Consider the following 24,977-nt stretch of genomic DNA (forward strand, 5'->3'; position numbering starts at 1 on the left):
AGCCCTTCCCCTGAGCGGATGTGGTGCTTGCTCAAAAAGATCAGCAGGGTGGGCTAAGTAAACAGCGGGGGCATGGACCCCTGGTGTATGTACAAGGCTCTCCCCAGGACGGGAGAAGCAATCTGAAGCACAGGGAACCTCCCATGAAATTAGAATATGCATTCCAATAAAATGAGAGAACCCTGTTTCAAAGCTTCTAGTAAAACAAAGAAAGAAATCAGGCTCCATGGCTCCCAACTAAAGCTGCTTCCCTGGGCCAGGTCTACCTCCAACACTTTGAGGGCCTGTGGCAAATGGCAGACCACAGACCATATGCCCACCTATTCATAAGATATAAACAAACGTAACTAACCAGTAAATTGTTAATATGTTCCATCACTTGCCTTGATTAATATACCTTCATAAAGGCAAAATCAAAGCTATCAGTATACCCTTGACTTTCTTATGACTGAAAGTTGGCAAAATCTCAGATGCCTGAATGATTGCAAGCATCTGAATGTTTTGTCAGTGATGTTTAAGTGAGTAATAAAATTTAGACTTACATAACTCATAAATCATTATAGGGAGGAATTGTTATTGACGTATAGTGGATAAAGGCCAGGAATGTTGTTAAACATCCTGTAACACACATGATAGCCCCCAACAATAAAGAATCATTTGGTCCTCTAGGATTTTGATGGATTCCTGTCTCACACTGAGGTCTTTCATCCATTTTGACTTTATCTTTGTGTATGGTGTTAGAGAATGGTCAAGTTTCATTCTTCTGCATGTGGCTGTCCAATTTTCCCAGCACCATTTATTGAAGAGACTGTCTTTTTTTCCATCGTGTATTTTTTCCTGCTTTGTCAAAGATTATTTGACCATAGAGTTGAGGGTCCATATCTGGGCTCTCTATTCTGTTTCATTGGTCTATATGTCTGTTTTTGTGCCAGTACCATGCTGTCTTGCTGATCACTGCTTTGTAATATAGCTTGAAATCAGGCAACATGATGCCCCCAGCTTTGTTTTTCTTTTTCAACATTTCCTTGGTGATTCGGGGTCTTTTCTGATTCCATACAAATTTTAGGATTGTTTGTTCCAGCACTTTGAAAAATATCATTGGCATTTTGATCAGAATGGCATTGAAGGTATAGATTGCTCTGGGTAGCATAGACATTTTAACCATCTTTATTCTTCCGATCCATGAGGATGGAATGTTTTTCCATCTTTTTGTGTCTTCTTCAATTTCTTTCATGAGTGTTCTGTAGTTCCTACAGTATAGACCCTTTACCTCTTTGGTTAGGTTTATTCTGAGGTATCTTATGCTTTTTGGTGTTATTGTAAATGGAATCGTTTCTTTAATTTCTCTTTCTACAGTTGCATTGTTAGTGAGTGTATAAGAAAGCAACTGATTTCTGTGCATTGATTTTTGTATCCTGCCACATTACTGAATTGCTGTATGAGTTCTAGTAATTTGGAAGTGGAGTCTTTTGGGTTTTCTATATAAAGTATCATATCATCTGTGAAAAGAGAGAGTTTGACTTCTTCTTTGTCAATTTGAATACTTTTTATTTCTTTTTGTTGTCTGATTGCTGTTGCTAGGACTTCTAGTAATATGTTGAACAATAGTGGTGAGAGTAGGCATCCTTGATGTGTTCCTAATCTTAAGGGAAAGGCTCTCAGCTTTTCCTCATTGAAGATGATATTCACTGTGGGTTTTTCATAGATGGATTTTATGAACTTGAGGAATGCTCCTTCTATTCCTATACTCTGAATAGTTTTAATCAGGAAAGGATGCTGTATTTTGTCAAGTGCTTTTTCTGCATCAATTGAGAAGACCATATGGTTCTTCTCTCTCCTCTTATTAATGTGTTCTATCACATTGATTGATTTGTGAATGTTGAACCACCTTGCATCCCAGGGATAAATCCCATGTGGTCATGGTGGATGATCCTTTTAATGTATTGTTGGATCATATTAGCTAGGATTTTGTTGAGGATTTTGGAATCCATATTCATCAGGGATATCGGTCTGAAATTTTCCTTTTTGATGGGGTCTTTGCCTGGTTTGAGGATTAAGGTAATGCTGACTTCATAGAATGAGTCTGGAAGCTTTCCTTCTGTTTCTGTTTTTTTGAAATAGCTTCAGGAGAATAGGTATTATTTCTTCCTTGAATGTTTGGTAGAATTCCCCAGGGAATCCATCAGGCCCTGGAGTCTTGTTTTTTAGGAGGTTTTTGATCACTGCTTCAATCTCGTTACAGGTTATTGGCCTATACAGGTTGTCAATTTCTTCCTGTTTCAGTCCTGGGAGTTTATGGGTTTCCAGAAAGGCATCCATTTCATCCAGATTGCTCAGTTTATTGTCATATTGTTGTTGATAACAATTTCTAATAATTGTTTCTATTTCCTTGGTGTTAGTCATGATCTCTCCCCTTTCATTCATAAATCCTAGAGGAGAACATAGGCAGTAACCTCTTTGACATCAGCCACAGCAACTTCTTTCAAGATACTTCTCTGCAGGCAAGTGAAACAAAAGCAAAAATGAACTTTTGGGATTTCATCAAGATAAAAAGCTTCTGCACAGCAAAGGAAACAGTCAACAAAACTAAGAGGCAACCCACAGAATGGGAGAGGCTATTTGCAAATGAACTACAGATAAAGGGCTGGTATCCAAGATCTATAAAGAACTTCTCAAACTCAACACCCAAAAAACAAATAATCAAGTCAAAAAATGGGCAGAAGACATGAACAGACACTTCTCAAAAGGAGACATACAAATGGCTAACAGACACATGAAAAAATGTTCATCATCACTAGCTATCAGGGAAATTCAATTCAAAACTACACTGAGATACCACCTTACACCAGTGAGAATGGCAAAAATTGACAAGGCAAGAAACAACAAATGTTGGAGAGGTTGTGGAGAAAGGGGAACCCTCTTACACTGTTGGTGGGAATGCAAGTTGGTACAGCCACTTTGGAAAACAGTGTGGAGGTTCCTCAAAAAATTAAAAATAGAGCTACCCTATGACCCAGCAATTGCACTACTGGGTATTTACCCCAAAGACACAGATGTAGTGAAAAGAAAGGCCATATGCACCCTAATGTTCATAGCAGCAATGTCCGCAATAGCCAAACTGTGGAAAGAGCCGAGATGCCCTTCAACAGATGAATGGATAAAGAAGATGTGGTCCATATATACAATGGAATATTACTCAGCCTTCAGAAAGTATGAATACCTAACTTTTACATCAACATGGATGAGACTGGAGATTTTGCTAAGTGAAAAAAGTCAAGCAGAGAAAGTCAATTATCATATGGTTTCACTTATTTGTGGAACATAAGGAATAGCATGGAAGACATTAGGAGAAGGAAGGGAAAAATGAAGGGGGGGAATCGGAGGGAGAGATAAACCATGAGAAACTATGGACTCTGAGAAATAAACTGAGGGTTTTAGAGCAGAGGGGGTTGGGGGAATGGGCTAGCCCAGTGATGGGTATTAAGGAGGGCACGTACTGCATGGAGCACTGGATGTTATATGAAAACAATGAATCGTGGATCACTACATCAAAAACTAAAGATGTATTGTATAGTGACTAACATAACATAATAAAATAAATTAAAAAAAAAAAAAAAAGAATCATTTGGTCCAAAAGATCTATATGCCAAAGTTGAAAAACTGACTTAAAGGATTAAAAATAATATTCAACTGAATTAAAATTTCACTGACCAAAATTTTGAATGTATTTTTATCAAAAGTATAAATTGAAGTAACATTAAAAAGTTTTTAGGGTGCCTGGGTGGCTCAGTTGGTTAAGCGGCTGCCTTCGGCTCAGGTCATGATCCCGGAGTCCCGGGATCGAGTCCCACATCAGGCTCCCTGCTCGGCGGGGAGTCTGCTTCTCCCTCTAACCCTACCCCCTCTTGCGCTCTCTCTCACTCTCTCTCTCTCAAATAAATAAATAAAAAAAAATCTTAAAAAAAATGTTTTTAAAAAAAGTTTTTAAATTGGGGCACCTGGGTGGCTCAGTCATTAAGCATCTGACTTCGGCTCAGGTCATGATCCCAGGGTACTGGGATCAAGCCCCACATCAAGCTCCCTGCTCTGCGGGAAGCCTGCTTCTTCCTCTCCCACTCCCCCTGCTTGTGTTCCCTCTCTCACTGTGTCTCTCTCTGTCAAATAAATAAAATCTTTAAAAAAAAGTTTTTAAATTAAAATTACAAGAGAAAAATATAAATAAACATTTTCATAAACATGAAACTATTCACAAGTCCATCATCCATTGGCCATTTAGGTATCAGTGTAACTATTTTCTGAGGTCACATGGACCCATCCATATACAAATCAAAGGTAATAATAATTGCCTCATATTGCACATTTTTCTTAGCTGCCACAGGCAAACACTGCAAGAGCTGTGTACACTTATGAGTGCCTCTAGAACCACATGCTTGAACACAAGGAAAAACGGAAGGATGGTTCTGACACTATTGGGGGAGTCCCACTCATTGTGCCAGGCCCCTGTGGCATCTGGCTGTCTGAGAAGAAGGACTTGGCAACTCCACACATTCACCTTTCTTTTGCTTAAGCTCTCCCTCTCACTGGTCAGATCCTCTTTGCATCCAAAGGAGGTTTCATATCCAACACTGGCCAGAGCACAGTCCACAAACCTCCTGGAGTCTGGACATAGTTGGATTTGTTTTGCAGACACAAGAAGAGGGCAAGAGACAAGGAGAAGCATTTCCCAGGGGTTGACTGGTATGAATCAGGAGCAAAATTGTAAGTTCTGCTCCAGGGCTGTGCCAGAACCCAAGTGACAAGAGGCACCCTTTGTTATTTAATCTATTAACTGCTTTGTGTGTTTGGGAAAATTGGGACTGCCTACACATACTGCCAGGTCCCTCTTGCCCAGGTGTGTGGGCAGTACTATTCCAGATGGCCTCTGCACTTCTACTTCTGCCCACAAAGTACAGAGAAGATGGAACACATAATATCAAGCACCAAACTCGGCTCTACCAGGGAACACCAACTACTGTCAGGTGAATAGGATGGAGCCAGTGGGATGCATGACTGTTAAATGAAATAAAGTAGGGGTCCTGATGGGTGCTGATATAAAACATGAGCAAGATCACCATAAAATAGTATGGAATGAAACCTACTTAGTTAAAGAGGATGGGAAAACGACTGCAAAAGTCATGAAGAGAATATGTTCTGGAAAAAAAAAAAAAAACTGGAAATATTTTGTGCCAGGGAAGATCTCAATAAGGACGTGCATTCAATAACACAAGTGTGTAAGAGTTACCTGAGTAAACAACAGAATGAGATGCCAAGAATACATCAGAGTCAAGGAAACAAATTTGAGGCCATTAAAAAAAAAAAAAAAAACTAACAAAGATATTTAAGCCACCCTAAATAGATCAGACATGATTGAACACCCTATTGCTAACCTAAAATAATTGCTGGTGGTAAGCATGGTGGATACTCAGAAATTCTGCCAAGTAATCATGATAATAGCCATGGAATACAAAGAAATGGAACATGAGCAGAGGAGCCAATAAAGAGAATAAAGCAAGTCCGCAAACATACATTAGAAGAAAAATGAACTGGCAGACCAAAGGGCACAATGTGTTCCTGAAAATCTGTTATGGGAAATCACCAAAACTGAATCTCAGACTGGCAAGTAGAGGAGGGGTAAAGGGACTGTCAGCCTCTAGGCAGTGTTAGAGAAATACTAAAAAAAAAAAAAAAAAAAAAAAAAAAAAAAAAAAAAAAAAAGTCAGGCTGCCCTGCAGCTTCTCCGTTTCAACACTCAGCTCCAAAAGGTGCCAGCAACAGTGTACTTACAGAGTGTGGGGTGCTGGGCTGGATACCCGATATGTGTTCTCTGACTTAATACTCAGGGGCCTTGTGCCAGATATCTTTTTTATTTTTGCCCTGCCAGATCCACTCTCCACCCATCTCCACCCTGATTTCTGTTCCAGAGGAAGTAGTGGGCTGGCAAATGTTTAACAAGAGGATCTCCAATAAAAAGGCCCTGGTGTGTCATATTTGCTGATGCCTGTGGTGTAGACTTTCCTTGGCCAGTTACATACTACTGACGTGAAGTTAAATTAGTTCCCAGAACCCTCCTCTGGGTGCAGTTGGGATTGCCCCATGGAGAGTACCACAAGGAATCATGAAGGGAGTGTGGCGAGTTATCTGTGGAAGCTTCCTCCCTGCTGGTTGGTCCCTTGACCTAAAGTTTCAGCCTCTGTGAGAAGGCCCTGCCCACATAGCAATCTTTGTCTCTGGGTTTAGTAACTGTTCCTTCCCGTCATTCAATCGGGTCCGGGGGCAGGGAAGTGAGCCCCGCTATTAGCAGCCATACTATGTAAGTAATCCCTTATCAAACTCTCCTGGAGTTGCCAATTTAACTGTGCCATCTCTGTCCTGCTGTGACCCCACCTGACACCACTAGGGCTCCATTTTACAAATGAGAAAACTGGGGAATGAAGACATTCATTAGCTTGCAATTAGTAGATGAGAAAGTTGCCAAACCAGGTAGCCGGACCCAGGATCTGATTTCCAAACCACCACTGAACTGCCTCACAATGTGGCATCTACAAAATGCTGAAGGAAAGAAAGTGTGACCCAAAAATATTATTTCCAGCAGTATCTCTTTTAAGTATAGAAACAATAGGCAGATGGTATCAAACACACACACACACACACACACACACACACACACGTAGAAAATATGGAGTCCATTAGCCCATTTTAAATGAACTTCTTGAGGACAAAATGAAGACAACCAGAAGTTGAGAGATGAAAGGAAGCATCACAACAGAAGCACAGAAGGAGTGGTGAACTCAAACCCATTTTAAGTAAAGCTCAATAATAAAGGAAAGTAGGGTAATATCCAGGAAATATGATGAATGTGGAATATATTTGCCAACAAATAAAAAGAAGTGAAAAAAATGGAGAGTGGGAGGATGTACAAGTGTGTTAATTTCCATATTTTTCTTTGTGGAGAAAATAGACATTGAGTATGTTTGATAAATCAAAAGACAGATTAATTCAGCAAATATGTAGGAAGTGTCCTCTAAGTTTTGGGTGTATGCTAAGTGCTGACAATGCCGGTGAAAAGCAGTGGGCAGTCTCTGCCCAAGGAGCTTACTGTCTAGCAAGGAAGATACACAGTCATACAGTGAAATGAAAATGTCCCCTGAGCTGAGTGCTATGAAGGAGAGATGCACAGTACCAAGAGAGGGGATAGCAGAGGGAAATCAGCCCTGTGAGGGAGGTCACTTCCCTAAGGAAGTGACAGCTGAAATGATAACTGAAAGGTCACCAAGAATTGCTCAGTAAAGTGGCGAAAACAGGGTTCCATGCAGAGAAGCATGCTGTGCACAGTGCAGTGGTAGTACCACGAAATGAAAAGCCTGTGGGATCTGCTGGAGGGAGAACAGGAGAGCATGATCAAGGATGAGGCTAGCAAGGTAGGCAGGGGCCATGCATGCAAAGCTCATAGAACACAGCACAGATCTTGATCATTATCCCAAGGCCACCATCCTAAGAACAATTGTGGTGGTTTTAAAATAATGTTTAGAGGTGCCTGGGTGGCTCAGACAGTTGAGCATCCAACTCTTGGTTTTTGGCTCAGGCCATGATCTCAGGGTTGTGAGATTGAGCCCTGTATGGCTCCCAGGCTCCCAGCATGGAGTCTCCTTAAGATTCTCTCTCTCAGGCTGCCTGGGTGGCTCAGTTGGTTAAGTGTCTGACTCTTGATTTCAGCTCAGGTCGTGATCTTTGGGTTGTGGGATCTGGCTCTGTGCTCAGTGCAGAGTCTGCTTGTCCCTCTCCCTCTGCTCCTCCCCACCCCCACCCCTCTCTCTCAAATACATACATGCATACATACATAAAATCTTTATTTTTAAAAAATTATTTATTTATTTATTTGTCAGAGAGAGAGAGAGAGAGAGAGCACAAGCAGGGGGAGCAGCAGGCAGAACAGGCAGAGGGAGAAGCAGGCTCTCCGCTGAGCAAGGAGCTTGATGCAGGACTTGATCCCAGGAGCCAGGGATCATGACCTGAGCCGAAGGCAGATGCTTAACCGACTGAGCCACCCAAGTGTCCCATAAATAAAATCTTTTAAAAAAGTTTAAATGTTAGCATATTCTTTGACACTCTTCAAATTAAGGTGGAGTCTGGGTCCTCTTCTCTTGAATGTGGACTGGACTTAGTGACTCACTGCTAATTAATAAAGTGGCAGAAATGATGGAATGTGACTTCCCAGGTTATGTCATAAAGAATACATCCTCAGCCTAGTACCCCCACCCCTACTCTTTATCTATCTTCTATCATCTATCTATCATCTATCTATCCTCCATCCATCTATCCATCTATCATCTCTATTTCTTTATATCTCTCCTTTTTTTTTCCCTCTGTCCTGTTCTCAGCCTTGGAAAATAGCCACCATGATACAAGGAGGCCTAGACTACATGGAGAAGCCATATGAAGGTCTTTCAGCTAACAACCTCTGTTGCACCCTCAGCTGATATTAGCATCAACCACCAGACATGGGAATGAAGGAGCGTTTGTATGATTTCAGGCCCCAGCCTTTGAGTCCTCCAGTTGAGGCCCCAAATATTATGGAGCAAAGATGAGCTATCCCTACTGTGCTCTGTCTGAATTCTTGACATGCAGAAACTATCAGAAATAGCAAAAGATCGATGACATTTCAAGCCATTATTTTAGGGTGATTTGTTATACAGCAAAAGATATTAGAACCTCTAAATTATTTTAAGTGAATTTAGGTAACTTGTTTAAAGTTGTAAAGGCCTAAGCAAATGTGCAAGTGACAAAGCCCAGGAGGAGGTACAAGGTTGTGGAAACTAGTGTGATGCCTCGGTTTCTTTCACAATGTAGAGCTAGCAGAGAATGTCTCAAGTTTATAAGTGAGAAACAAGATTTTAAGTAAGTTCAATAAAAAAATAATCTCTGGAGCAAAAGGCAGAAAGCAAATATGACAGCACAGGAAAGGAGACTGGAAACAAAACCCAGTTATAGATGTGAATGCAGAAATCACAATTTGAAGAATAGAAATTTTGCTTTGCTGGCAAAATAAAGGAATCATACAGTTTGAACAAGCGTTATAATAAATTGTTCAGTGTCTGAAAATTTCTTAATATACAGCACATAGGAATAGGCTGAGAAAGAAGACTGGTTAAGTTTGGGAGCAGAAGATAAGATCATATCTATTGATTCTTACCTTACTCCTCCTTCTAATACAAATTCCCGAGAAATCAAAGATTTTGCCATAATGAAAATATAATGTCAAAGTGTGGGTGGCTTTATTATTTTTCTAAGAACACAAATTCCCATAGCCATTGAAGAAACAATCAGTGAATATGACTACTTAAAAATAAAATCGTTAATAAATTCAGAAAACAATGACAAATTGAGAAAAATAATGATAATGCATAAAGATTTTGTCATCTTAATGCATGGAAAGTTCATACAACTTAATAAGAAAAAAACCCTCAAAACCCCTAAAGAAAATGGATAATGGATATAAAAACTATGTACAAGAAAATAAATATATATGACTCATAGAAATATTTTTAAATGATTAATCTCACTCAGGATTAAAAGAAAGCAAGTAACAGCAATGGAACACTATTTTCTGATGTTCAGCTTGTCAGAAGTAATACCCAGCGATGATGAAGAGAGAGATGCTCTTCAAGTGAGTAAATTGATGTGGCCTCAGCAGGATTGTTTGGCAGTCTGATAAAAATTGGAAGCGCACATGCTTTCAACCATGTTAATATTCCCATGGCAGTCTGCTCATTCTATGGTGCATTTGTTTTGCATGATAGTTTAAAGGAAATCTCTGCCTCAGGGGGATGAGAGGTTCCCAGACTGCTCTTAATTCCTAATCATTCACATGATTTTCAGTCCTGGGAGCCAAGGCTTTGTGGAACACAGATCAACTTTCTGGATTTGTTCAGTTGTTGCTACTGTCCCATCCAAAGGTTTTTTGTTTTCAGATTTGTTTGCCAGACATAACTTTAAGGCTATAATCCAGCTCACTGAAGATCAGAAATCTTTACAGGATCAAGGTCAAGGTAAGTTTGAGTGAACTATGTGAAGAGGTTTTCCCATGAACTATGGTGAAAATTAGCTGATCTTTTTCTCCAAGGGTCTGTCTACACAGCTAAAGTGAATTAAAAACTTGGCTCCCACTATATTAGCCTAAAGACTGTTGGGTAGGTGAAGGGTTTGGAGATTTTCTGGATTTATTCAGTTCATTTCAGCTGTGTAGATCTGCCTTGGGACTCAGAATTGCAGGGAAGCAAACACCTGCCATGGGCTTTTAAAACCTTCACCTGTTCTTCTATAGGGATTGGTCCCAGTGACCTTATAAAATTCCTCTGGTACTGTTGTACTATGGTCTTCTAAAGGAAAGAGCATCTTTTCATAGTCCTTGTTGAAAAGTATCCTCATCTCTGATCTGACATGTGCATTTGGACCACAGCTAAGCCCAGACCGGCTTCCATCTCATAGGCATTAGGGAAGGTCAACTATGAAACGGCAAATCCATCAAATGACCTACAATCATCCATCAAATACACACATTCAGCCTGGAAAATGAAAAATTCCTATGTGTAAGCTGTTGAAGATGTATCATTGACATTGGCTACTTACAATAGCTTTTCATGGAGGGTTCTTTTTATTGGCCACATTTTCTAACAAGTGGCTCATTATAATTTTATTATATTTTAGTAATACCCTATAATTATGAGATGTTGCACTGAGGGTAGGGTGGGAAATCTGATAAGGAAGTCTGCAGTGGGAAGCTGTCAGGGTCCATATGATAACCAACTCCTCACACATGGCTTCAGGGACTAGCAGATATACTCTTCCACCCCACTGAAGCTCACTGAAGTATTTCAGTGCTCCTCTGAAGCTTCACCACTGCCCCATCCACTATAGTTGATCCTCATCATAGTGCTGGATGGGGTGAGGTGGTTCCTGCCTGCTTATAAGGATTTTTCAAAGTAGAAAGTTCTGCCTCCATTTTAAGCATATTACCTTGGGTGAGGTATGTAAGACAAGACACAGACCAGGAACATTTAAAACATTTATCATACTTATAATTCCCTGGGGAGAACACAGCACACAACCCAGAGCCACTCAGGAAAGCACCAGTATTGATCATGAGGAAGGGAGTGGGGAGAGAACTATTGGGCAAATGTCTTTGTTGTGTTTTCATGGAAAGGAAAGGGCAAGGTAGAGTAAGCAGGTTCAGGATGGCTAGTGAAGTTTGGAAGTGGTACTACCATGAAATTCATGTTCACTGTAACAATTAGATCATGCGGTTTGGAATTATCTAAAGTCTCCAGAGGTTTTTGGATGAGCCAGGGTTTACTTAGTGCTATAGACCGAATGTTTGTATCCCCCCAGAATTCTTATGTTGAAACCTAATATCTACTGTGATGGTTTTGGAGGTGGGACTTTTGGGTGGTGATGAGGTCATGAGGGTGGAGCCCTTATGAATGGGATTAATGCCTCATGAAAGAGACCCCAGAGAGCTCCCTTACACCTTCCATCATGTGAGGTTTCAGGTTCCTGTGAACAAGAAAACAGACTCTCACCAGACACCAGGTCTGCTAGTGCCTTAATTTTAGACTTCCCAGCCATCAAAACTATGAGAAATAAATTTCTGTTGTTTATAAGCCACCCAGTTGATGGTATTTTTGTTAGAGCATCCTGCAGGGACTAAGATACTTGGGAATAACTAGTGGCCAATGTTAAAGCACTGACTTACAGAAAAGTTGGAAGTATAGATAATATGACATATTTTTTGTTTTTGTTTTAATTCCAGTTAGTTAACACACTGTTTTATATTAGTTTCAAGTGTACAATGTAGTAATTCAACATGATATTTTATTAGTTGTACCAATTATTTATCTTGAAAACCAATAAATAAAAGATTTAAACATTAAAAAAGAGTACAGATAATAACAGCCTCCTCTACAGTGGCTTTTCTGGCCACTCTTGTCCTCCATAACCGCTCATCACTTGAATATATTTTATTTCATCCATCTGCCTATGACCAGTTGCATACGTTCTCTGAGTTTCATGGCTTTCTTTCTGGACCTGGGTGACATCACAGCTACAATGAAAGGTTGTGAAAACATGTTCAATGAATGACAGGTATTTTTTTTTTACTCATGGTGCCTCATATTATTGGATTGTGTTTTAATTCTCTGTATGTGAATGACTTATTTCCCCCAGGAAATTGTGAGCTATTTGAAGCCTAGAAGAGTATATAACCTTTCTTTTTATTCTACACAAGGTTACGGTAGCTTCTCAATAAACACTTAACTGCAGATTGAATGACTAAGATTCTCTGATCTTGCCTATATTTCTGGATAGAAAAATTTCCCTGCCTTAGTAAATGAGAATAATCTCTGGTGTCTGGTGGTCTTCATTAGTCAGGGATCTTTTGAATGATGGGAAAACACATCAAAGACTCCCAGGGCCATGGATTTTGATGCCACTAGAGTGTCTGAACCTTAGTGTAGTAGTCACAATGATGGTCCCCAACCAATTGTGCCTCCTCTGTTCACTCCCACTCTTACTCTGGGTTTGGCCATGTATGTGACTTGCTTTGGCCAATCCTACAACAGCTAACATGATGCAGACAGAAGCTCCTTAAGCTCTGTCCCTGGGCATGAGTGCTCGGGATGCTCCCACCATCAGCTGGCCCGTCCCAACAACCAGCTGAATGGAACCTTGGGAGAGAGCCAAAGAAAGTTCAGCAAAAGATCCACCCAGCACAATAAAACAGAAAAAAGACGAGAGTTCAGTTGTTTCAAGCCACTAACTATCAGGGTGACTTTTTAGACACCAGTAGCTAACCAATTACTTTACTTGTTTCTCATTGGTAGGATGACTGAGTCTGAGTTTGCCGTACTGCCAAATGTAATTGTCACCCTTGTAGCTCTGGGGACTGGTAGCTCTTTTCTGCAAACTACCAGTAGAAAAATCCTGGAGAAGGCCTCAAGTCACTCTTGCTCAGGACTCAAGTGCATCAGGGTCTACTCCTCAAGACCAGGGCTACAGGCTATTGTGTTTGACTCATCTGGTAAAGTTCCTACCCCTGAGGTCAGGGAGTGAAGCTCTCCAGAGAAAGATAAAAAGGTATGCTTGAGAGGGGCTTGACAGAAAAAGCAAATATCCTTCACCAGGTCTCCACATCCCCTGACTCACCATTGAACTGTTCCTTTGGAATTCATTAGCTACCCTTATGCTCCACAACAGGATGGAAATGTGCACCAACTATTTTATCAGATACTTATGTAATTTGCCATTCCTCTTGGAAAAGCTCACGTCACCGTTTGCCTTTCAGGACTTCTAATCCATTTATCATTTCCTTTTACTCCCACAGACCTCATCGCCAATTTTTATTGGATGTCCACAAAAAACCCTCCCTCTCTGAAGTACTCCCTTTTACTGGATCCTGCATACTGACCCTGCTGACTCAGATCAGAAGGGCAAAGAATTTTAAACATGCACACCACTCACCAAAACTTGGTACCTGGTATTATCTCTTTAGCTTTCATTTTAGAAACTTCCACCCCATTCCTTTCTCATCTCCTCATTACTCCTGTGTCGAATTGAATACACACATGCAAAAGTACAAGTACACAGGCATGCACACTCATAATAACACGCATGCGCACGTGCGCGCACGCACACACACACACACACACACACACACACACACCACGTATAATTGTGTTTGTTGTAGGGGAGGGGGCTTTCTAATACCATGCTGACTGCTTACACCTGGCTGCTTATTCCCACAACTTACCTCACTGTCTTTGAGAACCAGCATTTCTACCTGCTGATTGACAATTACATGTTCCTTTTCCTATAGATATTATATCTTATTATATTTTCATACTGCTTTAACACTTCCGAAAAGTCCAAGTCCAAAACGGCCCTGTAAGGGAGATATAATTTTCCTCCATTTTTATGTGTGAAGAAAACCTATTTCAGGGCACCAAAGTCAAACATCAGAATGTAGCCAAACTGCTTGCCTTCTGGACATTACAAATTTAACATATCCAAGCTGAGCTTGCCTTTACTGCCCCCCTGACCCAGTACCTTTTTCCCATTCACCCAAATTTACTCAGTGGCTGGAGCTAAAAAGTATGTTGATTGGTTTCCCTTCTCCCCTGCCTCCATATTCAATACAGCAGCAAACCCCAGAGATCCTACTTTCAGCACATATCTCATACCTGCCCACTTTCTTCACCTTGCTGTCTCCATCCTAGGGCAACCTAAGGTCATGTCTTGTTTTTGAAGCTGCTTCCTAGTTGGCCTCCTCACCTCCCTCCCCTCTCCATCATTCTATATAGAGCAACCAAAATGGTCTTTTCAAACAAAGAATAAACAAATAATAAACTTTTCACAGTCCACAAGATGAGCTACCCTCGAGGATGTCTTCCACAGGACAAAAGCACATTGTTTCTATCCTCCACAAAGGGCTCAGAATTGCTTACTTTCTATAAGCAAGTCCTTTGTCATTGCTGTGAAGCATACTGTATTATTTTGTTTTGCCTCTTTAACTTAATCCTTCAGATTTCTTAATTTTCAATAAGAAATTACTGGAACAGTTGCCATAAATTCCTGCTCTGAATGTGACAGCCTCCTGGCCTCAGAGAAATGTGGTTGAGCTTATTCTTCACTTCTCCAAGTCTTCCTGCAATCTTCCTTTGGGAAAGAGGGTCAGACTATTTCCTCTGCACTGCCTTGGTTTTTCCCAATCCTCATAAGGAGATGTTGAAGTTGGAAGAATTCTGCAAATATTTATCAAATGCTGACTTTTCCTCCTCTTGAAGAAGAGATCCCATCCTTTCTTGGGATACACATTTGTGTTTCTGTCCTTAGAGGAAGTTTCTAGCTTCAAGTGGGATTATTACATTTTTTTTTCCTTCTTTATGTTATTTGTGTAGTCTTTTCTCAAGCTGAATATCATTAAAGTAGAATTTAATTTTTTGTGCTAAAAACCAAATGCTATAGTAATACCTTGCAGCTTTTCCTCTCATCTACAATGGAACATGGCTCCCCTTGTTTCTGGAAGTTTGTATGACATGACCAAGGAAGAGGTTGCGGGTCACAAAATTAAGTCTTAGCTGTGACCTTAATTCTGTGACCTTAAGCATAATACTGTTAGAGTAATTAAACAAGGAGACCCTCAGACTGGGAAGGCTCTAATGCCTTAAGCCTACACAATTAACTAAAACTTAGACGAGCATTAATGCAATTGAATGTGAGATAATGAAACCAAAACAACCAATCACAAACAGCCAACTAGGCTTTCCCAAATAAATGCAACCACTTGAGCTATAGCTAATCAAGTAATTTCCTTGCTTTGTTTCCAGTTCTCCTCTATAAAAACCTCTCCCCTAGCTCCTCTTGATGGAGTTCTCCTAACCACTTTTGGTTTTGCATTACCCAACTCAAATCAATGTATGCTCAAATAAATTCTTGAAAATTTTAATGTGCTCCGTGTATCATTCAACAATACACATACCCTCTAAGCTTCAGTTTTCTGATCAGTAAGATGCAATACTTGTTACTTTTTATTATTTTATTTTATTTTATTGATAGTAGCCAACCTCATAGGCATGAGGTGGTATCTCATCGAGGTTTTGATTTACATTCCCATAATAATTAGTGATGTTACACATCTTTTTATGTGCTTATTGGTCATTGGCATATCTTCTTTGGAGAAATGTCCATTCAAGTCTTTTGCCCATTAATTAATCAGGTCGTTTGCCTTTTTGTTGTTGAGTTGGAAGAGTTCTTTATATATTCTGGATATTAATCCATAATAGAATATATGATTTGCAAATACTTTTCTCCCATTCATTGGGTTGGCTTTCATTCTGTTGAATTGTGTCCTTTGATGCACAGAAGCTTTTAATTATGATATAGTCCAATTTATCTATTTTCTTCTTTTGCTGTCTAGGCTTTTGTTGTTATGCCCAAAAAATCATTGTCAAATCCAATGTCATGAAGATTTTCTGCTATGTTTTCTTCTAAGAGTATTATAAATTTAGCTCTTAGGTCTTTGATCCATTTTGAGTTAATTTTTGTATGTGGGATAAGATAAAGATTCAACTTAATTTTGGGGTCAGTGGTGCAGATGGAGTGGCCAGCTTTACATTTATTTGGAGACAAAGTAAACAGGGTTTTCTGACATCAAGGATGACATCCACATCTTGGTTTGTTTTCCTTTCCTGTCCCCTTTTGTCACTCCCCTAGTGGTGCTTCCTTGGATCATCTCTCAATAAACCATTTGCACTCAGATCTTTATCATCTAAGGTTTACTACAAGATTGTCTAGAGCACCCAAATTTTCCAGTTGACATTTCTATAGGATTTACTCATCTATTTTGAAGTCTTGCTTGACTAGGTTCCAGTAAGTTCTCCACCCAAGGGCACTGGAAACATTGCCTATGCCTGTGATTTCAATGTACCCCTCATGCTCCAAGCACCACTTCCCACATATACAGAGGTGATGCAGACATTACTCAGGGAGCCTAAAATGTGGGAGAAACAAAGTTTACTTGATGCTGAGAAACTAAATTGTCCTAAGTATAGGGAGTCAAAAAATTAAAATATATATATTGGAAAAAGTAATGCATTGACTAAATATTGTTTCATCTTTTTGCATGTAGATACCCAGTTTTCCTGACACCATTTGTTGAGAAGTGGAAAGCTTTTTTAAAATTACAGATTCCAAGAAGATAGTCCAAGATGGTGGAGGATTAGGAGACTTTAGTTTCATCTGGTCCCTGGAATTCAGCTAGGTAGCTATCAAATCATTCTGAACACCTGTGAATTCAACTGGAGATCTAAGAAAACAATAGCTGCAACACGAAAAATAGAAAAGCAACTGCTTTTTGCAAGGTAGGAGGTACGAAGAAGTGAATCTGAGGCAATATATAGGAAGATAAACTGCAGGGGGAGGGAGCCTCTGTAAGCCAGCACCGGAAAGTAATATAGCAGCAGAGCACAAAATCAGAACTTTTACAAGTCTGCTCCAGTGAGGGACATCCTTGACTGAAAGGTGCTCAGGTGGTAAAGTGGGGCAGAATCCTAGGTGGGACAGTGTGGTCTCAGGATTCTTGGGGTCACAAGAAGACTGGGGGTGCCTGAATGTGGCAGAGTTCCCAGGCATCAGAGTGGGGAAGCCAGCTGCAATCAGTGAGCCCAAGAGTGGGCTCTCAGCTCAGGGTTGACATATACCATGAACTGTGGCAAGGTTGGGAGACTGCTCTCTGAACAGGGGCCCAGCAAGCAACAGAGCTGCAGTGAGGCCCCTCTTCCTCCCCTGGGAGAAACGGCATGGGTGCACACCCCAGGAGTTTGAAGGGTTTAGAGACTCAAAGTGGGGTTGCATGCCTGACATAGAAATGATCAATCACAGTCTGGGTGAGCACAGAGTGCTGATGGAGACCAGGGAGACAGGAGTGATTGACTGCTTTACCCTGAGGGCACACTGCAGAGTGGGACTGAGCTCTTGGCTCCAGGGTTGGAGATTGGGAGGCTGTCATTTTCATTTTCATGCTCTAAAGTGGTGCAGAAAGCCTTCAGGGAAAAATGGGCACATAGAGCAACCGGGAGTCACTTACTTAGCCTGGCCCCCTGGCAAGGGCAGTGCAACTCCAACCAGGACAAAGACACTTGAAAATCAAAGCAATAGCCTCCTCCACCAGAAGATCAACAAGAACATCCGGCTAAGACCAAGTTTACTGAACACACAGAACTGCAAAACTCTAGCACTGGGAGAAAAGAGTATATAGAATTCATGGTTTTTCCCCAAGATTCTTTAGTTTTTCAATTTTAATTTTTTTCTTTTTTCAACAAATTTCTTATTTTATCAACTCTTTTTTTCAAACCTTTTCAATTTTCATTTTTACAGTTACAGTCTATCCGTTTATTGTTTTTAATTTTATTTTGTCTATATATATATATTTTTTTTTTTCACAATTTTGGGATGCAGTTTCTTCTAACAAACAGATCAAAATACACCCAGAATCTAGTGTATGGCTCTGTTCTCTTCACCTGTCTGATCATATTCTCTTTTCTTTTTTTTGTTAAAGTCATTTTTTAATTTTCATCTATAGAGTTACATTCTATCCTTTCAATGTATTTAATTTTATTTTTGTGTACATATAAGTTTTTCTTTCTTTACAATTTTGGGATGCAGTTTCTTATAACAAACTGAACAAAGTACACTCAGGATGTAGAATATTGCTCTGTTCTGTTCACCTGTCTGTTTATATTCTTTTTTTTTTTTGTCTTTTAATTTTCATTTTTACAGTTACATTCTATCCTTTCACTGTATTTTATTTATTTTGGTACATATATAAGTTCTTATTTCTTTACAATTTAGGGATCTAGTTTTCTAACAAACAGACCAAAATACACACAGGATCCAGTGTATTGGCTGTTCTGTTCACCTGTCTGATTATATTCTTTTTTTATTTTATTTTTTCAGTTTTGAGTCTCTTCTGATTTGTTTAGTGTATATTTCTCTGGGATTGTTGTTGCCATTTTAATATTTTACTCTCTTGTTCATGTATTCTTTTCTGAACAGAATGACAAGATGGAAAAACTCACCTCAAACAAGAGAACAAGAGGCAGTACTGACTGCCAGGGAGCTAATCAGCATGGATATAAGTAAGATGTGGGAAATAACATTCAGAATAACTATTATAAAGATACTAGCTGGGCTTGAAGAAAGCATAGAAGACTCTAGAGAATCCCTTTCTGGAGAAATAAAAACTAAAATCAAATCAAGTGGTCAACTAATCTTTGACAAAGCAGGAAAGAATGTCCAACGGAAAAAAGACAGTCTCTTCAAAAAATGGTGTTGGGAAAATTGGACAGCCACATGCAGAAGAATGAAACTGGACCATTTCCTTACACCACACACAAAAATAGACTCCAAATGGTTGAAAGACCTCAATGTGAGACAGGAGTCCATCAAAATCCTAAAGGAGAACACAGGCAGCAACCTCTTCGACCTCAGCCGCAGCAACTTCTTCCTAGAAACATTGCCAAAGGCAAGGGAAGCAAGGGCAAAAATGAACTATTGGAACTTCATCAAGATAAAAAGCTTTTGCAAAGCAAAGGAAACAGTCAACAAACCAAAAGACAACTGACAGAATGGGAGAAGATATTTGCAAATGACATATCAGATAAAGGGCTAGTGTCCAAAATCTATAAAGAACTCATCAAACTCAACACCCAAAGAACAAAGAATCCAATCAAGAAATGGGCAGAAGACATGAACAGACATTTTTCCAAAGAAGACATCCAAATGGCCAACAGACACATGAAAAAGTGTTCAATATCGCTCGGCATCAGGGAAATCCAAATCAAAACCTCAATGAGATACCACCTCACACCAGTCAGAATGGCTAAAATTAACAAGTCAGGAAATGACAGATGTTGGCGGGGATGCGGAGAAAGGGGAACCCTCCTACACTGTTGGTGGGAATGCAAGCTGGTGCAGCCACTCTGGAAAACAGTATGGAGGTTCCTCAAAAAGTTGAAAATAGAGCTACCATATGATCCAGCAATTGCACTCCTGGGTATTTACCCCAAAGATACAAAAGTAAGGACCCGAAAGGGTACGTGCACCCCGATGTTTATAGCAGCAATGTCCACAATAGCCAAACTGTGGAAAGAGCCAAGATGTCCATCAACAGATGAATGGATAAAGAAGATGTGGTACATATATACAATGGAATATTATGCAGCCATCAAAAGGAATGAGATCTTGCCATTTGCAACAACGTGGATGGAACTGGAGGGTATTATGCTGAACGAAATAAGTCAAACAGAGAAAGACATGTATCATATGACCTCACTGATATGAGGAATTCTTAATCTCAGGAAACAAACTGAGGGTTGCTGGAGTGGGGGGTAGGGTGGGAGGGATGGGGTGACTGGGTGATGGACACTGGGGAGGGTATGTGTTCTGGTAAGTGCTGTGAATTGTGCAAGACTGTTGAATCTCAGATCTGTACCTCTGAAACAAATAATGCAATATATGTTAAGAAAGAAAAAAAGAAGAAGAAGAATGTAGCAGGAGGGGAAGAATGAAGGGGGGGAAACCGGAGGGGGAGAAGAACCATGAGAGATGATGGACTCTGAAAAACAAACTGAGGGTTCTAGAGGGGAGGGGGTTGGGAGGATGGGTTAGCCTGGTGATGGGTATTGAGGAGGGCACATTCTGCATGGAGCACTGGGTGTTATGCACAAACAATGAATCATGGAACACTATATCTAAAACTAATGATGTAATGTATGGGGATTAATATAACAATAAAAAAATTAAAAAAAAATAAAAAATAAAAAATCAAATCAAATCAAGTCAAAATCAAAAAGGCTATTAATGAGATGCAATAAAAAATGCAGGCTCTAGCTGCTAGGATATATGAGGCAAGAGAGAAAATTAGTGATATAAAAGACAAAATGATGGAGAATGAAGAAGCTGAGAAAAAGAGAGATAAATAACTACTGGATTGAGAGGGGGGAATTTGAGAAATAAGTGATACCATAAAGCAAAACAATATTAGAGTAATTGGGAATCCCAGAAAAAAAGAGGAAAGAGAGAAAGAGGGACGCAAGAGGTATATTAGATCAAAATAGAAGAGAACTTCCCTAATCTGAGAAAGGAAACAGGCATTCAAGTCCAGGAGACACAGAGAACTCCCCTCAAAATCAATAAAAATATGTCAACATCCTGACATATGAGAGTGAAACTTGCAAATCTCAGAGACAAAGAGAAAAATCCTGAAAGCAGCTCTGGACAAGAGGTCTGTAACCTATAAGGGTAGAAACATTAGACTGGCAGCAGACCTATCCACAGAGACCTGGCAGACCAGAAAGGACTGGCATTATATATTCAGGGTGCTAAATGAGAAAAATATGCAACCAAGAATACTTAACCAGCTAGGATGTCATTCAAAATAGAAGGAAAGATAAAAAGTTTTCAGGACAAACAGAAACTAAAATAATTTGTTATTCCTAAATCAACCCTGCAAGAAATATTAAAAGGGTTCCTTTAAGTGAAGAAAGAGCCCAAAAGTAACATAGACCAGAAAGGAACAGAGAAAATATACAAAAACAGTGATTTTACAGGTAATAAAATGGCACTAAATTCATATCTTTCAATAGTTACTCTGAATGTAAATGGGCTATGCCCCAATCAAAAGACACAGTATCAGATCAGATTAAAAAAAAAAAAAAAAAAAAAAAGCAAGACCCATCAATATGCTGTCTGCAAGAGATTCATTTTAGAACCAAAGACACCTCCAGATTGAAAATGAGGGAGTGGAAAACCATTTATCATGCTAATGGACATCAAAAGACAGCTGGGGTGGCAATCCTTATATCAGACAAATTAGATTTTAAACCAAAGACTGTAAGAAGAGATGAGGAAGGACACTATATCACAATAAAAGGGTTTATCCAACGAGAAGATCTAACAATTGTATATATCTATGCCCCTAACATGGGAGCAGCCACTTATATAAACCAATTAATAACAAAAGCAAAGAAACACATTGACAACAATACAATAATAGTAGGGGACTTTAACACCCCCCTCACTGAAATGGATAGATCATCTAAGCAAAGATCAACAAGGAAATAAAGACTTTAAATGACACACTGGACCAAATGGACATCACAGGTAATTTCAGAACATTCCATCCCAAAGCAACAGAATACACATTCTTCTCTAGTGCCCATGGGACATTCTCCAGAATAGATCACATCCTAGGTCACAAATCAGGTCTCAACTGGTACCAAAAGATTGGGAACATTCCCTGCATATTTTCAGACCACAGTGCTTTGAAACTAGAACTCAATCACAAGAGGAAAGTCAGAAAGAACTCAAATACATGGAGGCTAAAGAGCATCCTACTAAAGAATGAATGGGTCAACCAGGAAATTAAAGAATTAAAAAAAAAAATTCATGGAAACCAATGAAAATGAAAACACAACTGTTCAAAATCTTTGGGATGCAGCAAAGGCAGTCCTAAGAGGAAAGTATATAGCAATACAAGCCTTTCTCAAGAAACAAGAAAGGTCTCAAATACACAACCTAACCCTACCCCTAAAGGAGCTGGAGAAAGAACAGCAAATAAAGCCTGAACCCAGCAGGAGAAGAGAAATAATAAAGATCAGAGTGGAAATAGAAACCAAAAGAACAGTAGAACAGATCAACGAAACTAGGAGGTGGTTCTTTGAAAGAATTCATAAGATTGATAAACCCCTGGCCAGACTTATCAAAGAGAAAAGAGAAATGACCCAAATAAATAAAAATCATGAATGAAAGAAGAGAGATCACAACCAACACCAAAGAAATACAAACAATTATAAGAACATATTATGAGCAACTCTATGCCAGCAAATTAGATAATCTGGAAGAAATGGATGCATACCTAGAGATGTATCAACTACCAAAACTGAACCAGGAAGAAATAGAAAACCTGAACAGACCTATAACCACTAAGGAAATTGAAGCAGTCATCAAAACTCTCCCAAAAAACAAAAGCCCAGGGCCAGATGGCTTCCCAGGGGAATTCTACCAAACATTTCAAGAAGAATTAATACCTATTCTTCTGAAACTGTTCCAAAAAATAGAAATGGAAGGAAAACTTCCAAACTCATTCTATGAGGCCAGCATTACCTTCATCCCAAACCAGACAAAGACCCCATCAAAAAGGAGAATTACAGACCAATATCCTTGATGAATACGGATGCAAAAATTCTCACCAAAATACTAGCCAATAGGATCCAACAGCACATTAAAAGGATTATTCACCACAACCAAATGGGATTTATTCCTGGGCTCCAAGGGTGTTTCAACAACCATAAATCAATCAACATGATACAATACATTAATAAAAAAAAGTGTTGCAAGAACCATATGATCCTCTCAATAGATGCAGAAAAAGCATTTGACAAAGCACAACATCCTTTCTTGATCAAAATATTACTCTCTTTCTCTTCACAGTGTGGGGATAGAGGGAACATACCTCAATATTATAAAAGCCATATACAGAAAGCCCACAGTGAATATCATTCTCAGTAGGGAAAAAGTGAGAGCTTTTTCCCTAAGGTCAGAAACAAGACAGGGATGTCCAATATCACCACTTTTTTTTTTCAACGTAGTACTAAAAGTCTTAGCCTCAGCAATCAGACAACAAAAAGAAATAAAAGGCATCTGAATCAGCAAAGAAGTCAAACTCTCACTCTTTGCAGATAACATGATACTCTATGTGGAAAACCCAAAAGACACCACCCCAAAATTGCTAGAACACTTACAGGAACTCAGCAATGTGGCAGGATATAAAATCAATATACAGAAATCAGTTACATTTCTATAAACTAACAATGAGACAGAAGAAAAAGAAATTAAGGAATCGATCCCATTTATAATTGCACCAAAAACCATAAGATACCTAGGAATAAACCTTACCAAAGAGGCAAAGGATCTATACTCAGAAAACTATAGAACATTCATAAAAGAAATTAAGGAACACAAAGAAATGTAAAAATGTTTCCATGCTCATGGATTGGAAGAACAAATATTGTTAGAATGTCTATGCTACCTAGAGCAGTGTATACATTCAATGCAATCCCTATCAAAATACTGTCAACTTTTTCACTGAGATGGAACAAATAAGCCTAAAAAGATTTTTTAAAAGATTTTATTTATTTATTTGACAGAGAGAGACACAGCGAGAGAGGGAACACAATCAGGGGGAGTAGGAGAGGGAGAAATAGGCTTCCCACGAAGCAGGGAGCCCGATGCAGGGCTTGATCCCAAGACTCTGGGATCATGACCTGAGCTGAAGGCAGATGTTTAACTACTGAGCCACCCAGGCACCCCAATCCTAAAATTTCTATGGAAGAAGAAAAGACCCCAAATAACCAAAGGAATGTTGAAAAAGAAAACCAAAGCTGGAGGCATCACAATCCCAGACTTCAAACTGTATTACAAAGATGTAATCATCAAGACAGTATGGTACTGACACAAAAATAGACACATAGATCAATGGAACAGATTAGGGAGCCCAGAAATGGACCCTCAATTCTATGGTCAACTAATCTTTGACAAAGTAGCAAATAATATCCAGTGGAAAACAGACAGTCTCTTCGACAAATGGTGTTGTAGAAATTGGACAGCCACATGCAGAAGAATGAAACTGGACCATTTCCTTACACCATACACAAAAATAAACTCAAAATGGATAAAAGACCTAAATGTAAGACAGGAATTCATCAAAATCCTAGAGTAGAACACAGGCAGCAACCTCTGTGACCTTGGCTGCAGCAACTTCTTACTAGACACGTCTAAAAGGAAAGGGAAACAAAGTCAAAAATGAACTATTGGGACTTCATCAAGATAAAAAGCTTTTGCACCACAAAGGAAATAGTCAACAAAACTGAAAGACAACCAACAGAATGGGAGAAGATATTTGCAAATATCTTATCAGATAAAGGGCTACTATCCAAAATCTATAAAGAACTTATCAAACTCACCAACCAAAAAACAAAATAATCCAATCAAGAAATGGGCAGAAGACATGAACAGACACTTCTCCAAAGTAGACATACAAATGGCCAACAGACCCATGAAAAAATGGTCAACATCATTCGGTATCAGGGAAATACAAATCAACACTACAAAGAGATACCAACTCACACCAGTCAGAATGGCTAAAATTAACAAGTCAGGAAATGACAGATATTGTTGAGGATGCAGAAAAAGAAGGACCCTCTTAAACTGTTGATGGGAACCTCCACACTGTTTTCCAAAGTAGCTGTACCAACTTGCATTCCCACCAACAGTGTAAGAGGGTTCCCCTTTCTCCACAACCTCTCCAACACTTGTTTCTTGCCTTGTCC

The sequence above is a fragment of the Halichoerus grypus genome, chromosome 10 (genome assembly GCF_964656455.1).
Source record: "Halichoerus grypus chromosome 10, mHalGry1.hap1.1, whole genome shotgun sequence".
Lineage (NCBI taxonomy): Eukaryota > Metazoa > Chordata > Mammalia > Carnivora > Phocidae > Halichoerus > Halichoerus grypus.